We start from the raw sequence: 17,089 nt of genomic DNA, 5'->3' as shown, positions 1-17,089 counted from the left end.
GCCATCCTTTACGTGGTCTATCGAGGTTCACTGGGTTGGCTCCAACCTCCCACTGGCCTCTTCTTCCCCCAGCCCCTCTTAGCCCCACGTCTACCGATTATTTTCAGACTCTTATTCACCTCGTTCCCGCCTATGGCAGGGCTTTCACTTTTTCTTTCTTTCTAGAACATTCTTTCCTCCCTATCTGAGATCTCTTATCTGTCGCCTACCCATCTACGGCTTTGTTGGGGGGTCACACCCTCTCCAGCACCCCTGTAAGATGTGTGTAAGTTCCCTACGGTCACTCCTTTCTCATTCTCTCACTAGGAGTCTACGAGGATGTATTAATCAACACTCCATTGCTGGGACAAATTACCTGATAGACACTACTAAAGGGGAAAAGGGTTATTCTGGTTTATGGTATCATCCATGCTCTGCTGGCCCCAAGGCAGAAACATGACGGAAGAGCATGGCCGAAGAAAGCTGCTCACCACATGGCTTCTGGGTAGTAGAGTGGGAGGGGACCCTAAGAGGAAGTTCCCACCCCCACGCCTCCATGACCCACCCAGACACACTCAGAAGTGTGCTTTGCTAATCTCATAGGCATTGCTCCAGTCACGGAAGCTGACAGTGAATGTGAACTATCACGGTGGACAGAAGTGGCTATAGGCTATCTCTAGCCTCCTTAGGAACGCTGTGTGGATGGGACTTGCATGTATTTCCCCTCATCATTGCATCAACAGCACCTGGGACAGTAGGGAACCGATAAATAACTGAACAAATGAATAAATCCAAGAAGGTTACCCAACACAGCACGAGGATCAGGCAAATCTTCACAATCCCAAGAAGTGGGGGGATCCGCTGTGGTGTCTTAATAGCCATATGGACTCGATCCACCAATCAACCTTCAGTCTCTTTCCTTGCCTTTGCAGTGAAAACATATTTTAAAAAGGAAAAAATCCAACATGCAGAGGGTCACTGGGATCTCTGACCTAAAAGCGACAGGCACACTGGTGCCAACTTAACTAATGCACTCATCCATGGCTTGCAGAGTTCTTTACTCAGGAGTTGTCCTCACATCTTCCCCAGGCTCCCTAAATCCACCGGAATTAATGGGACCCCCCCGCAACGATCCGACCCTGGACTTCACTGTTGTCTTTGACTCTTCCTTTGTCACATCCCTTCTGCAGCAGATTGGTCAGTGAGCTCTGCTGAATTCCCCACAACCTCTCTAGCACCAGCCCCTTCTTCTCCATCCAGCCCCCTGCTTCCCTCCCTCCCCCTGCTTCTCTCCAGGATGCTTTGCCTGTGGCAACAGTCTTCTTCCTTCATCTTACTTCTTGCAAGAGTTCCTTCTGGTGTGTCCTTTTCTGGTGACACCTGGTAATATTTCTAAGTTACAAAGCTTCCATTCAGCAGGAATTTATTGATGATGCTATTACAGGACAGCCACTGTGAAGACACCAGGGATGCTAGGGAAATAAAGCTGCTCCTGACCTCCCAGGGGAGACAGATGTGTAGCCAATGACAGGTTTCTAGTGGGAAGAAAGTGACAGATTCCTTAGAGCAGTAAAAAAAAATGCCAAATGACATAGAAGTGGAAAGAGGTCGTTTATTTATTTCCTCTCTTCTTCTTCCCTCCTTCCCCTCCTCTTTCTTTTCCTTCTCTCTCTCTCCCCTTCACGCATTCAGAAAACACTGTGCAGTGACAGGCTGAATAGATAAGATATGACAGAGAGTAGAGGCAGGGTGTGGAAATGGAATCTGGGTTTCTTGAATCTTCTCTGCTTTTGACTTTGACCAATGGAATTTATATATTTTTAAAGCTTATTTTTTAATTGCAAAAGTTGCTACCCTATGACCTAGAAATTCCTCAAATAGAAAATATTCACCAAAAAGCCATGTGCAGGAACATTGGTAGCAACACTGCAAGTGCAATTGCCCAGAGAGGAGAAAGTCCTTAAGTGATACAATACTATCCTCAGAAAATGGAATACTATACAACAATGCCAATGAATGTAGTAGAAAAAGTTTGTGGTTGAATTTCCGAAGCATGATAGTACAGGAAAGAAGCCACTAGAAAAATGTTGTTAAATTTTGACTCCATTATTATAAAAATCAAAACCAAACTGTTCTTGTCTAGGGCACTAAGGTTCATTCATATTATTAATTGTTCAATTATGATTAGAGCATTTTTGTATGTATATTACATTTTAATAATAATTTTAAAGAGTTTTAAGAAGAATGAAGGAATAAATATGTATAATCTGACTACCTAGAGTTGACCATTGTAAATATTTATATTTATTTCTTTTAAAGTTTTCCATGTTTAAAAAACCCATGTATCTTATAATAACTTATTTTAGTAGCTGCATAAATAAAGTAAAAAGTAAATTAAACACACTAATAATTTACCTTTTACTGTTGAACATTTGGTTTATGGTTATTGATGTTATACAAACTGTCATAATGAGCAGTATTTTTAAAAAGAATTTCCTAAAATAACATTATTTCATCAGTTTAGAGTCTCAGAAATGGAACTACTGAGTCAGTGGATATATATTTCTTTTTTCTTTTTTCTTTTTTCTTTATTTATTTTGGAACTGGGGATCGAACTCGGGTCCTTGCGTTTGTGCAGCAGGTGGTGAAACCACTGAGCTAAATCCCCGGCCTAGTGGATATATATTTCTTTCAATGCTATTTTTAAGTCAAGACTTGTTTCTATTTGTATTAGAACATGAATAAAATGGGACCTTCTTTCAGGGCAATTACCCTATTTTTTTGTTGCATAGAATAAAATTTTCTCTTTGCCATTAGGCATAAGCTCTTTAAAAATATGAATTTTAAATCAAGTAGGATTATTGGTAGTAATTTTTGGATAGTTTGGGTAACATCTTCTCTGGATCATGGATATTGGCACAAGAATTTTCTTCTGTCTCCATGAAGGTAAAGAGCTCTCATCTAGCTTCTCAGCTCTAGTAGATTGGTAGTGTCTGCCTGAAACACTGTGCTGAGGCTCCGTGCGTCCTGATCCATTAGTAATGCCTACCAGGCTGCTGCAGTGGGGGCACTAGGACGCTGGCTATGTGTGACTGTCTTCTTCTACAGCATAGTGACAGTGCATTTGGCTTGTGTGTCTGTCCTTGCATTTATGTACAAGTTGCCAGTGTGGAACTGCCTGATAAAAATATTTCTAAGATCTGGTCAGGAAAAGAGTGCATAGAAGCAAAAGTAACATAAATGTAAACGCATACATACACACTAGTGAGAATTGTTTTTAAATATAAATAGACTATCTGGAGTCAGGGAATCCTTTGAAATTATGTTTTTGTTTCTCCTCTGACGTTGTAGCTAAATTTTGCTAGGTTTTAGCATCTTTACACTAACCACATTATTCATCTTGGGAGTAAGGAACAGATTGAGTAAATGAAGTACCTCCAAAGACTGAATTTTATCCATGCCTTCCTGTTCCACTTTGTGGGGAGAGAGGGTGAGAAGGGAGGAAGTCTACTAGCACTTGGTTTGAATTATGGACATGACTGTGGTTAAAGATCAGCTCTGCAAGCTGTCACTCCTTGGGTTGAGGAGGCCTTTGTCCAATCAGCTGGCAGGTGCCTTGCTGAGGGCCCAGTAATGAATGGCAGGAGTAAGGTTTTTAAGGTCCAAAAATGTCTCTGGGTACACTTTGGGTCTATAAAGAAGTTCACAATCTCCAAGGTTTTGGAAAAAGCCAAAGGAAAAATGAACATATTTCTGCTCCCAGATCTAGGAATCACAACCTGGAATGTATACAGTACTTTCTAGGCATGGATCTCTTTGGACCAACCACTCTATTTTCTTACTACTTAATTATCATGTTTAGTCATGGCACACATCTTTTGAAAACCCTACTTCTACAGTGGCTAGATTTAAGTTCTTTTCCAGTAGAGAAACTCTACTTATGGACTGGTTTTCCTCAGTTTCCTTATCTATAAGACAAAATAATACTACCCATCTCAAAGGCAGTGGTGGGCATCAAGGAGGATGATAACGATAATAACAATAATAACAATATTAGTAGTAGCTTGCCCTAAAAGCTTCTTAGATTGAAATCATGCTAAACATTACTTCATTTAATCCTTCCAATACAAGGTGAAAGAGGTATGATTATCTTTATTTTACAGAGGAAGAAACAAAAACTCAGATGGATTAAGTAGTTGTTTCATGGTTACCTGACTACCTAGACTGTCCTCCTTGCACGAAGTGCTATGATATATTATTCCTATCCTTACGCTTTATGATCCATACATCTCAGTAGTGCACCTGGAGCAGAAAAACTAATAAAGAGCTCCTATCAATGATTAGCAGTGTCACTGCTACAAACCCCTAGAGAGCATCATCCATGTGCAGATGGGAAAGCCAAGGCCAAAGCCCCAAAGCTAGTGTATGGTGGAGCCGCCCAGGAATTCCAGTCCAAAGCCACACACTCACCAGCCACTGGCCCTGCAGCTTTTGCATTACTTTGATTCTTTAATAGTCTCTGGGGTGACCTCTTTGGGGTATAATGGAAGTTGCCTGCAAAGTCTGAGGTGGCCTTCAGACTGGCAATCCTTCTGACCTCTCCTCGCAGTTGGAATGCAATGGGAAGTACCTGCGAATGGAAGTATCTGCTGTCCAAAAGCCTTGCAAGCCTAGCGCCAGGGCTGCACCCTGAAAGAGCCGCACCCTCAAGGGACTGGCAGGCCCACCCCTGCTCTGGTCTCCCTGGACAGAGAGGAGGACACATGTGGATGCTAACCTTTGCATTCATTAGCCAGCAGCTGCAGCCAGAGATCAATGATAAGTAGAAATTGTGCACGTCCGACTGCTGTGCCTTCGCTCGCTACGAAGCACGTGACTTCCTATTAACGGTATCTCTCGTCTTACCAAACCGATATTTCCTGTAAAGGGCTGAGACTAATTGTGGTTTTAACAAGGGTCATGTTATGCATTTCTATGAGAGCGAACAGCCATAGGTCAGACAGTCAGACGGTCAGTCTGGAAAAGAGATCCATACTCCACATCTTTAAGGCTGATGTGAAGCCCAGATAAGTGTGTTGGTGATGTGGAAGTTACCCTGGGAAGATAGAATGGGAGAAAATGAACTCTGGAGAGAAGCAACTGCCTTAGAGATGCAGCATCAAGGTTTTCTTTGGCGTGTATTCGGGGAAAGCAATCTTTGAAGATGAGATTCTACAGTCTGACAGCGGCAGCTCCTACCTTCCCTGGCCCCAGGAGAGCCAGGCAGGATTTTGGTGGCTGTCACTCTGTCTGGGGCAGTCACAGAGAGGAGGAGAGGAGGATGTGGCTGCCGATGGCAATTTTCTCAGTTTGCTGCTTTGCCACTCCTTGCTGTCGAGGAAGGCAGAGGCTGCCTGGGAGAGCCCGGTCCCCGGATTGGCTTGTTACTCCACAGAGTGGAAATGCTGTGATTGAACTCAGAGCTCCCGAGCTCAACCTGTGCCTTGACAAACAACATGAAGACGAGAGCAAGGTTTGAACTTCCCCACTTAACCCACATCTGGCTCAACAGCCCCCTTTTCCTGTTAAGACCTCAAATGTGATATGACAGGGTACCATTTATCACTTAGACATCCTCCACTGCTTCCCTTTCCTTTACCCTGTCTCTTCCACTTACTTTAGGTCAAACTAAGACAGTTCTTACAGGGGAGCTTTCAACTTGGGTGACACTTTCCTGATTCTGAATCTTGTTCCGAAATGCCACAAGCTAAGTTGCCAGCCTAGACTATCAACATGTCAGAACATTTTCGTTTTTTTTTTTTTTTTTCCTAGGCACCACTCAATCATCTTTCTTCCAGTGCATCTAGGAATTTCATCTGGGAAATTAATGTCTGATCCTACTAGGGAAATTTGAAACAACCACTATAAAATGCTAAAATCCCCCCCTCCCTGAATGATTTAATGGACAGTGCATATGCATGAAGTTTAGAACAGATCTGCCCAATAGGACTTTTTGAAGGATGGAAATGTTCCATATCTGGACTGTCCAATATGGTAACCAGTAGCCCCATATGGGCACTGAGAAAATGAATTATAGCTGTTACAACTGGGGAACTAGATTTTAAACTATGTGAGTTTTTTCTTTTTATTTAATATGAATTAGAACAATTCTATTGAACTAAAATTTACATACCACACAATTTACAAATGTAAAATGTAGGATTCAATAGGTTTTAGGACATTGACAGAGTTGTACAACTATACTACAATCAAATTTAAGTTATTTTTGATATCCCAAAGCAAACCACTGTATCCACTAGCTATGATCTCTCAATTTCTCCCCTCTACATCTAGGCAACTGAGAATAGCACTGAGCTGTTCTTTACCATCACAGATTTTCCTATTCTGGAAATCTCTTTTTTGTTGTTGTTGTTCAAAATAGACTATGCTTATAACAACGATAAAGATCTAAACTATGCAAAATTTAATCATTTTAAATTTAAAATTAAATTTGGCCATAATCTCTACAAATTACATGCATTAGAGCCTGGTAAACATGATAAGATACTGAATAAATCCCACTAGTGAGGAAAATGTGGTAACATTTTCAGAAAAGTTATAACTATTCATTCAATTATTTTCTCTAGCCCCCAAGACTAGTAACATCTTTGTAAGTTGCATTTGATCTTACTTCTGTTGGTCTGAATCCTATATCCCAGCAAAGAGATGAAAGGAAAGAAAATGCTAACTCATAAAGTGATGCATTTAGGCTGAGGTTTGGAGCAAGACAACGAGCAGAACAACCTGAATTGTTTCGAGGCAGTCCATGAGCTAGGCAACAAGAAGTTACCAGGTGTGAGAATGGGAACACCTGGCAAAACAGTGCCGATCCTCATTGTGAGCAGAGCCAGTGCTCTGGCATTCCTTCCTTCCTTCCTTCATCTATTCATCCAACAGTGACGAAGTCTCTACTCCAGGTACAGTGTCTCAGTTGTTTCATTATTAATGGGGGAAATTAAACGGTGATGTGTAGTAGATCTCCTCCCTGGTATACTTGGTCAATTGTAAGCCACCAAAGGAATTTGATCAATTATTTTATTGATATCTTCTTTGGGCAAAGAAAATGTTCAAACCAGAAGGGGACTTAAACTGTCACTAAAACTCTGGATCGGGGTGGGGACAGGGTGGGGACAAATCTGACACATTTAGATGGTTATTTAGATGGTTTAAATTCATATATCTAGATACATCATATCCTGGGATAATGAAAAGATTCGTGGAAACTCAAAAGATCAAGAAGGTAAGAGAAGAAAACCAAATTTAAAACTTTTTGATTTCCCCCCAAAATGAAGGAAAGGACCAATTTTAGAAGAAATATGATGCTACCCTTTATATTGGCACAATGTAAAAATGGGTTACATTCATGTCAATTTTGAAGAGGCAAAGTGGAAATCTAGTGTCTCAATGAAATGCCCCAGCAAAGCATGGGTGATCTCAGCAAGGCATGTGATGCTGTCCCACAAGAAATATCACATGATGAGATGCAGAAATGTGGATTAAGGGAGAGAATCATCAGCAGATTTATAGCTATTTAACCTTACTGAAGAGCCTTCACAGAGTGTCAGTATTACTATTATTATGAGAAGTTGCTGTAGGTGTATCACAGAACTCTGTGCTTGGGCTGGTCCTTTATAAGAGGATTGTTATTTTGAATAGGGACAGGGAGATCCACCCATGAAATCTGCAGTAGATACGAGAAAAGGGAAAAAGCTAGATGACATGTCAGGATCCAAAAAGGTCTTCATAGCTCAGAAGGATGAACTTAGTCATCAAGGTGAAACATACATTTTCAGGTCTTGAATTTAGATTAAAATTTTTTTCAACAGTGCAATATATAGAGAGGCCTGAAAACCCCTTCTTTGGGAGAAGTCCCACAGGCTTGACTTAGTCTTCAGCATATGATAACAATGAGACTTGAAGCTATGCACTCTTTGGTCAGTGTAGGGCCAGATCAAGGGAGACAGGGATTCTCCTGGGTTGTGTAATCCAGATATCAATGTATAGAACAGGAGAGGAGTCAGAAAAGTCTTCCAACTAAGTGTCATTTGAGGATTTGGAACAGTGATTATTCAAGAGTTTCATGAGTACTGTTTTCCTATTAGTGAAGATCTTTCACATGGAAGGGAGTTGGCCACAGAGAACAGTTGTATGCAAGGATGTAATTTAACCTTGAACTTCTAATTCAGTGGGTTTCAGTATGTGGTTTTGGTAAAGACTTGGCATCATCTCAATGTGGTATGAACTTGTCCTGCTAACACAAATTCTGCCGTCCCAACACTCCAGATCCACTGAATCAGAAACTAGGAATGCAGTACAGCAAACTGGATTTTAACCAAGGCTTCTATGGGATTCTGGTGCTCGTGAAGGTTGGAGAGTCCTTGTCCTACTACCACTCCTTGGATTCTCATTGGTAAAAGCTGGAGATCTTTCTCAGCCCGAGGCTCTGGGGAAGATTCCTGGAGCATGAGGTAGGGAGGAAATACAGGAGAGCCAATGCCCCTACCCAGCGGAATTTGAACTCTAAAGTAAAAAATACAACCTCATTAGTTTTTCAATTTTTTAGTGTTTATTTTTAAGGGGGCCTGGAGAACAGAGGTAGGACCAACATACAGAGGCTAAATGGTAGATGGTTTCTAGTGAGGAAAGAAGTAATAAAGTAACAGTGAATGGTGTTTGATGGTGCTATAGTGAGTGGACTTCTTCCAGAGCCCCGAATCTTTATCACTAGAGGGAAAGAAATGGCAGGTATTTTGGAGTCAAAAGTCCTGAGCAGGTCAGAGGAAGCTGAGAGGTTGGCTAGTGTTACCTTTTCCGTCTTAAAGTGCTGACTTCCACAACTCTCAGCTTCTGTGTATTCTCATGGTTGATGCCTTTGTGTTCACATAGTTCATACCAATCTCTATCAGCTCCTCTTAGGAAACGAAGGTGGGACCCAGCATTTTTGGGAATTGCAACCCATTGAATAGAAGAATTCAGGAGCTCTAGAATTTTTTCCTAGCAAGGTAAGATCAAATTCCAATTTTGATGTTGGTTCTAGTAAGAGAACTGTTGCTTCTTGAAAGCAAGTCATGTTTTCCAATTTCTTACTTTGTTTCTCGTAGGAGCAAGTTGAAGATGGACTTACAGCCCTTTACTGAGTGCCCAGTGCTGGCTGCTAGATTTCCCAATTTCTGATGACCTGAATGGAGGGAGGAAATGTGGTTAAGGAGTTTAATCCCAACCCAGCCACTGACTGTGTGATTTGGACAGTTGGTTCTCACTGCCTGGCACCCTCATCTATAAACAGGGAGAATCAAATTTGTGAATGCAGATCGGGAGCTGTCATCAATGTCAAAGGAAGGGACAAGGATATCAAAGTATATGTAATCCCAGCTTCTCTTCTTCCTAGGAGGATTTTGTATTTCAGATTTTTTTGCTCAGAGTAAGACTGCAGAATAAAGGAAATGAGACTACTACAGAAGAACATTATGGAGCCGAAGTTGTAGAAGAGATGAAGAGGAAGGCTAGTATTTGAAGGGACCAGAGCAGCAGAGAGGCTGAAAGCATGATGGGAGCTTTGGGGAGGACAGTAGAGAGCCTTTTAGGCAGTTTGCTTTGTGCTGTGTGAAATGATTTTCCCCTGGTTTCCTCTGCAAATGACTTCAGGAAAACACTGGCTCAAGGATCTTGAGGTCAGATGTACTATATGATGTCTTTGCATTGGGTATTAGCCTCAAAGCTCTGGCAATAAGGCCTACCTAAATTCAACAACCTTCTTATTTGCTAACAAAATCAATCTAAGCCTTGTAGATCTGTCTGGGGGTTACAGTTGTCCAAGATCAGCCCTTTCTCATTGTCCATCTCCTCAATTTATTTTTCAATTTTTAACAATAAATATGGACCACTTATAAAAGATTATTTGAAACATTTCCAGGCCAGGGTCAACCAGTTGCTCATCAGTGACAGGAGATGGAGCAAAGTTCTGAGGCAAGACGCACTTTACACACTGGGTCACACAGAAGAAATGGCTGGGGAAGATCTATGTCAAACCTGGATGTGTGGCCTTGCTGTAGATTGCTGGCAATGAATGTTGCCATGGTCTGCAAAGGCCTGCAGGGAGAGGAGTTTACAGGATCAGCTCAGAAAGATTGCTAGGCACAGGTGGGTTTTTTTTTTTTTTTTCAAAATCCCATCCAAAAGCATTTACTTTAATAAATATACTGAGATGAAATAATAATCATGTCACTGGTGCATAAGAAGGATAATAAGATATTAATATACAGCCCAAATAAATTCAACTCCCTTTGAGAGAAATAGCTAACTTGCCAATATGTATGAATCAATTTAACTTACAAAGGGAGAAGAGTTGTTCGTTGGAGTACACTGAGAGTAGTGATTAATAGACTGCCAATTCTAATATGAATTTTGTTTCTGTCCCAGGGAGGGTTTAAAATTCATTGTATTTTTAGGCATACAATTCTTCTACACCTATTTTTTTTCAATTTTAAACTTTATAGGTTCTCTCTGTGAAAAAAGAAAAAATGAGGGAAGGGTTGAAAGTGAAATGTAAAACCTTGCAAACCTTCCTTTTTAATGTGTGTAAGCATATAAATACTTAGGCATTTAAATAGTAAGATTATGTTTTACACATTGTGTTTGTAACTTGGGGTTTTTGATGCTCGTTAATTGATTTAATAGCTTTTTCCTGAGTATCTATTAGGCCCATGGCATTTTATTAGGCTCTGAGGGGTAGCATGGGGCTATTCTCAGAGGTCAGAGTTTAGGGGAGGAGGAAAGAGAATAAGTAGGTAAATAAGCATACAGTTGTAAACACATACACAATGTCTACTGTATACATTATGTAATTACGCTTTTCAAAGCACGCTGATAGGAAGGAGAAGAAGTGGGAGGCAGAACAATGAGCAGGTTATATTCAGTAAAAGGAGCCATGGATACTGCTCTGAGAAGGTGACACAGAAGGCAGGACCCAAGGACAAGTCACAAGACAGCCTTAGCGCAAGAAGGTAGAGTTTCAATCAGATATGTTACACTAAATAAAAACCCAATTTGGCTGACACTACACCTCCCTTGCAAAAGAGGAAACTGAGGCTCAGGGAGTCTGAGGAGCCTTTTCAAAGCCACACATTAACTTCTGCAAGAGTTCGCATAGGTTTTATGTTCAGTCATCAAGTTGCTAAACAATTGAGCTTTATCCCAAAGCTTCAATGGTAGACTTCAAGTGGAATGCATTATCTGCTTATAAAAGTCACACTGATTATTGTCAACTTTATCATCATTGTCATTGTCACTGTCATCACCATCAGCAGCAGCTAAAGCTAGCAAAGGCTCTACTAGCCATGCAGGAGCCAGCAGCACACAAAAAGCCAAACTCCCTCTTGCCTATGACCCATCTGTCAGTGGAGCCCTCTGTGAATGGATGCTGGATGCCGGTGAGCATTTGCATTTGGTTGTTCATTCCACATTTTTGCCCTTTCAGCCCTTCCCATAAGCATGTATAAGGGATACAAAGCCATTTTAATGCACAAATGGCCAGGGGGTGCCTCTGGTTTTGGTATCTATTTATATCCATATAGCCAGATGGAAATCTATCCTTAAGGTCCTAACATGCACTATTAAAGGAGAAAAACAAAAGCCACCAGGTCAAAGCATGAGTCCCAGTGGGAAGTTATTAGGATCATGGTGGTATTACTCCAAGTCTGGTCCATCATTATACATGAATCGTCAGTGCATATTGGGTAAGGCAAAGGGGAGCAGAGCATTCCACTCTGAGGCTGTATGTATGCATGTGTGTGTGTGTGTGTGCGCGCGCGCGCATGTGTGCAATTTTTTTACAGAACCATAATAATGGGAATTTATTGATCATCTGTATATGCCTAAACCTTTGAAGAAGGCAGTAGGTTTAAATAGAATAAAGAGAACAAGCTGGAGTTTGAAGGTCTATATCAAGAATGTTTGAGATTCATTCCTAAAACTTACTATATAAGCAATTCTAATAACATAAATGATATTAAATATTTAAGAATGTAAAGAATTGGAGAAGATTACCTTTATCAGGTAAGCATGCCAATGGAGAAATTTAGGCAACTTTTATTAATTAAATTTCTTAAAGTCTTATTTTTTTTCTGTGACTCTTAGCTAAGCAGTTAGCTGAGTGCATAGTAGGATATAAATAAAAATAAATAGTAATAACTTTTTATGAAGGGGAAAAACCCAGTGAGTTTACAACTGTGTTGAGATTTCTTGCCTCAAATCTTCCACAAAATTTTGTTAAGAAATCTATTTCAGACCACTGCTGATTTATAGAGTCCTTTCTCCTATTGTAATTTATTTCTCCTTTCTCCATGTTTAAGTGGTATGGAATATCTATGAAGAATTGAAATAAGCACACACATCATTATGTTCATTTCTAATGCATTAAAACTCAGCTACAAGATAAAAAACTCAGCTACATATATTTGCCCATGTTATGTGTGCTGATCCGGTCTGTGAATAAATAGCATAGATTTTATAACCTTTGCAGAAAGTTCATATTTCTTGACTATTAAGATTTATATATTATAGGAGAGCTGGTCATGTAGATGTTTAAAAAGACCAATATCTGTTCTGAGATGTATTTCTTACCATGGGGCTTTGTGCTGAATTGGAAGATTCTCAGCAAATGTGTCCCTGCAGCTCATATGACACTGTCCTTCAACAGCTAGAGGCTACTTTGATCCTTTCTTTAAGTTTTTTTCTTAGATGAATATTAACTATATTAAAATCAAACAAAAATTAACTATGGGCAATCTGCTTATCAGAGCAAGGCTCTGTCTGTAACTTTTCATTTGTTTTCCTTTATCTCTTTCCAAGAAACAATGGCCAATCAAATGGCATAAAAATAATGCGATTTCTAAAATGACTGAAATGTGCTGATATCCTCGGGATACCAAAAGGCACTGGTGGAATATAGGGTCCACATTACCACCGGACATTAGCAGTATGGGGTGGGATGTATCCACTTTCCAGGTGGAAAACCAAGCCCTGGGGAATTAAGGAGCTTGCTTAGCACGACCCACCCAAGTAGATATAAAACCAAAACTTAGCTTGCTTGAGCTACACTCTGTGCTTTTTCCAAACTAAAGTATACACTAGAGACTGAGTTACAGCCTTGTCTACCCATCCTGTAAGACCAATACTATTGGAGTCTCAAGGGCACCGACTATGAATCTAATTCAGAAACAGTAACTCACTGTAAAAATTGACCCCATCTAAGACTGTGATCTTTGGCTGTGGGGGCATTCTGGGGTGGCAGACATTTGGATGGATTCAACCCACAGGGCTGGACTCCAATTGTTCATCTCTCATGACTCCACTCCTGGGGAGAGGCGAGAACTTTAGTCTCTCCCACAGGCTGAAGAGTGCTCATTCTTTGCATTTGCCTTTTTGCTGGCTAAAGGATAAAACATTCAATTTTTTGAAGATTGGGAAAACCAGATACCATTTCCAACACTTGTACATGTCATCAAATCTTGTCATCATCTTTATCATTTTTCCCGAAAAATATCTCCACCTGACTACCTCGTATGGCATGTTTGAGGATTTGCGCCTGGACATGGGTGTCAGTGGCCATGTATGCAAGCATGTTCTCAAATACAGGGGTCACACGGTGGATCCATGGCAGTAAGTGGCCCTGGTGAATTGGAAAGGCTCTCTTTGAAAGTGGAGTTTATTTGGGCAGTATTGCTTCTTCTCCCCAGTTACCCCTGACCTCTGGTATGACTGTCGGTGGATTATTTTTTACCAAGGGAGATGCTTAGGCATGGTCTGGAGGAGATAAGCGATTTGGTCAAATCGCTACTGCCAAAGCTTGAAATTCCTGACCACTTTAATAGCTCGGGCTGACCTCTAAATGAAACGGCACCTTTGGTTATTAACATGTCTCTCTCTACTTTTATGATTTTTCGGAACATAATTTGTCACAGTTTTTATCTGCACAGAGCAAGCTTTAAGCTTTTAAAAATGTGAGTTATCTTTTTACAACTGCTAACAATTACACATCATGGAAGAGGCTCTCTGAAAACCAATTATGAAAAACCCGGCCTGGAGTGTGGTACGGCTCCGGAGTGTGTGCTCTGCTCATGCTGAGTTATAGATTTCTGAACTCTGGCCATGGAGCTGCCGGTGCTCGGAAACTGGGAACCAGAAGCTAGATTTGGAGAGGGCTTGTGAGATCCAGAGATAAAGTGAGACAGACAAAGTAACTGTCCTGGTTCTGTCTGATCATCCAATAACCTGGCCTAGGGCGGCTCCAGGTTGGAACAGCTGAAGCTCTGTCTGGAGGCTACAGGGCCGCTCACACCCCACACCCCAGCGTCCCAAGCTGCCTTTCCAAGGCCAGCTGCTTGGCCCCAGATGCCTGACCTCAAGCACTGACCTTACACAAGACTTGAGTGCTTTGTCCCTGCAACCCTTCTGGGCTCTGGGATGCATCCAGGGTCCACTGTTCGCCTCTCTCTCTCTTTCTGTCACCTGTGAGCTAACTGAAGATAAGCTGCACGATAGATCAGCACAGCCTCAGTCTCAGCATTTGGACTCTAGAGCCAGGCAATCTGGGTTCAACTCCTGGCCCTGAAAGCCCATGCTCCGAGACCGTGGGGAAATTGCTCAACCTCTTTCTGCCTCAGTTTCCTCACTCATCACGTAGGATCCCTCGCAAGACAGCTGGAGAATGAAATAGACAGTGGATGCTCAGTCAGCTTGGGAATTTATAGCAGTTGTTTTATCTGTGGTTTTATCCTAGGTATTAGCACAGAGCTTGGGAAAGTGGGGTCCTCAGCACAACCAGAGAAAGCGGGGAGCAATAGACTGTAAGAGGAGCCTTCTTGGCATTTTTATTAAAGTGAAAATATTTTTTTCATGGCAGTTAACACAATAATAGAGTTGGCCGGAAATGTTATGAAAACTAGGGGCAGATTTTTCAAATACAGGATTGAAAGAAACATCTGTGGTTAGACCACGAAGAAAATAGAGCAGGGAGTGAAACGGGGGGCACCTGGATGTGAGCTCTCTCCCACTCTCCAGGCACAGCCCCCCGCCCCCACAGGGCCCCCTCTGTGCTGAACCCAGGAGAGCTTGTGGCTCCCCAAGGTGCTCCTTAGAGGACTGGACAGTGCTGGTGATGGGCAGCAGCAGCGAGGCCAGCAGTGCGGTCTCTACTGCCAGAACTCAAAGGGTATCATGGCTCTAGGGGGCCATGGCAAAGCAAATGTGTCCCACATTCCCAGGAATGAAGCAAGGTTTCTGGATAGAAGAGAGGGAGAGAGCGAGAGAGAGAAAATAAAGGAGCTAAGCACAGCCTGAAGCACCTGCCCTGGCCCACAGCCATTCGCATATTATTTCACTTAAACTGTACAGTCAGCTAGAACGGTACCTAAGACGTTCGCCCATGGGGGTTTTCCAAAGGAGGTGGAATGCGAATTTGTTGGGAAGAAAGCAAGGTTTGGAATAAGTCAGAAAGACCTCCAGCCAGGTGGCCCAGCTGGGACCAAGTTTGGCCCCTGCTGCTACTTCTGAAGCACCCCTCTCCCCTCCAACAAGTGAGAAGCCCTAGGGGCAGAGCTCCTCCCAGGCCCATGCTCCAGGGCTGCTGCGAAGCCATCACCATGTGGCCCATGTCACAGCTGGGGCTCCTGCAACTCCTCATGCTGAGCAAATGGAGACACCCCAATAATGGAGGGCTTGATCTGGGCCTTGGCAGCTCCTGCCTCCCTCTTAAAGGAACAATGAAAGGACTCTCTTCCAGGAAGTGATTTTTTTTCTCCCTTTAAGGACCACTGTCTGCCTGGGTCCCAGGGGTAAAACATTCCCTTTGCTCTGTCTCCCTGGCAGGAAATCTATTCAGAAAGGATGTTGATGATCCTCTTCAGCACTTATTTCCTTTACATTATTTTGATTCCGTGATCTCTCATTCTCCTCCCAATATGCTTTGGCAGCCTGGGGTTGCAGATGGGAAAAACAAAAAAAAACACAGAGGCTCCCACAATCCTTGGGGAGGACCTGCAGATTTGAGTTCTCTGGAGGCTGGCGTCCCCCACAAGGGTGGGCTGGAGGGTCCATGCATGGTGAGCACATGCTCAGTGCAGCCGCTGGGTCCTGAGTAGTAGGATTCTCATGCACAGGCTGCGAAGCCTGGGGTGTGGGACCCCTCCATCTCCTGTGATGGATGAGACCCCTGCCTCAGAATCTCTCTTTAAGGAGAAGACAAGGCAAGGGGACCACAGGGGTTTGTCCTCTGTAGCTGTGGCTCTGATGGACCTTCTGCCCAACTAGCCCTCCCACTAGGCCTATTTCAGGTGGTCATCTTCTCTTCACCATTACTTAGAACACTGGCCCAGACTCAGTCTGGGGGTCCAGGAAGCAGGTTTGTTCAGGGTCCTTCTCCTCCATCCTAGCCATTTAGATCAAGGGGTCCTATTAGACCCCAAGCGGTTCATCCGGAGGCCCCTTGTGACCAGGTACATGGATGCATGGCTAGCCAGATCACCTCTTTTCTAGCTATCCAAACTGGGACACTGAATGCTGGAGCCACCAGCAGGAACTAAAGTAAAGAGGGCTGTTGATGAAGCTGACTAATAGACTCAGGGCCAGGTGAGTTCAGGCACACAAAAGCTGTGAACAGACAGAGGAAGATGATTGAAAAGAAAGAGGACAACAATAGCAGCAAACCTACTGCTTTCCCCTTGTGGTACTGGGGACCTAACGCAGGGACTCGCTCATGCTGGGCAAACGCTCTACCACGGAGCCACACCCTAAGCTGAAGGCTGAAATTTTTGAGTGTGTCTATGTTCAAGGCAGGCCAGAGCGCCTAATGGTTCATCCTCCATAACCACAAGTTCATGGGTTCAACCAACTGCAGATCAAAAATATTTTTAAAATGCGCATCTACAACTAACACAGAGAGAGACCCTTTTCTTGTTATTATAGCATTATTATGGTATCGCCACCGTTGACACACATTAGAAGCCTGGAGATGATTGAGTGTATGTGGGAGGATGTGGGCAGATTGTACACAGACCCTGTACCCTTTCCTGTG

At 42.5% G+C, this 17,089-nt stretch overlaps 1 protein-coding gene and 1 long non-coding RNA gene across 4 annotated transcripts in view; one reads left to right on the top strand and one right to left on the bottom strand.

Moving 5' to 3' along the window:
* Positions 1–15,153, top strand: part of LOC101698707 (uncharacterized) — a 32,155-nt gene extending 17,002 nt beyond the window's left edge. Inside the window, exons 2-6 of one of the 3 annotated variants that reach the window (XR_015448502.1) lie at positions 5,791–6,935; positions 7,203–7,258; positions 8,302–8,486; positions 8,925–9,020; positions 9,120–15,152. This is a non-coding gene — a long non-coding RNA (uncharacterized LOC101698707). Of the gene's footprint in view, positions 1–5,790; positions 6,936–7,202; positions 7,259–8,301; positions 9,021–9,119 lie in introns of all 3 variants that reach the window. The other 2 variants (XR_015448501.1, XR_205164.4) reach the window with 2 other exon arrangements.
* Maf (MAF bZIP transcription factor) overlaps positions 1–17,089 on the bottom strand; it is a 338,122-nt gene that overhangs the window by 133,800 nt on the left and 187,233 nt on the right. The gene's annotated exons all lie outside the window — the stretch shown is intronic.

Source organism: Heterocephalus glaber, unplaced genomic scaffold (assembly GCF_053883595.1).
Source record: "Heterocephalus glaber isolate CG9 unplaced genomic scaffold, H.glaber_assembly_v1.0 deba00000071, whole genome shotgun sequence".
NCBI lineage: Eukaryota > Metazoa > Chordata > Mammalia > Rodentia > Bathyergidae > Heterocephalus > Heterocephalus glaber.
Note: the sequence above shows the minus strand (reverse complement) of the source record. Positions and strands in the feature narration are given on the sequence as shown.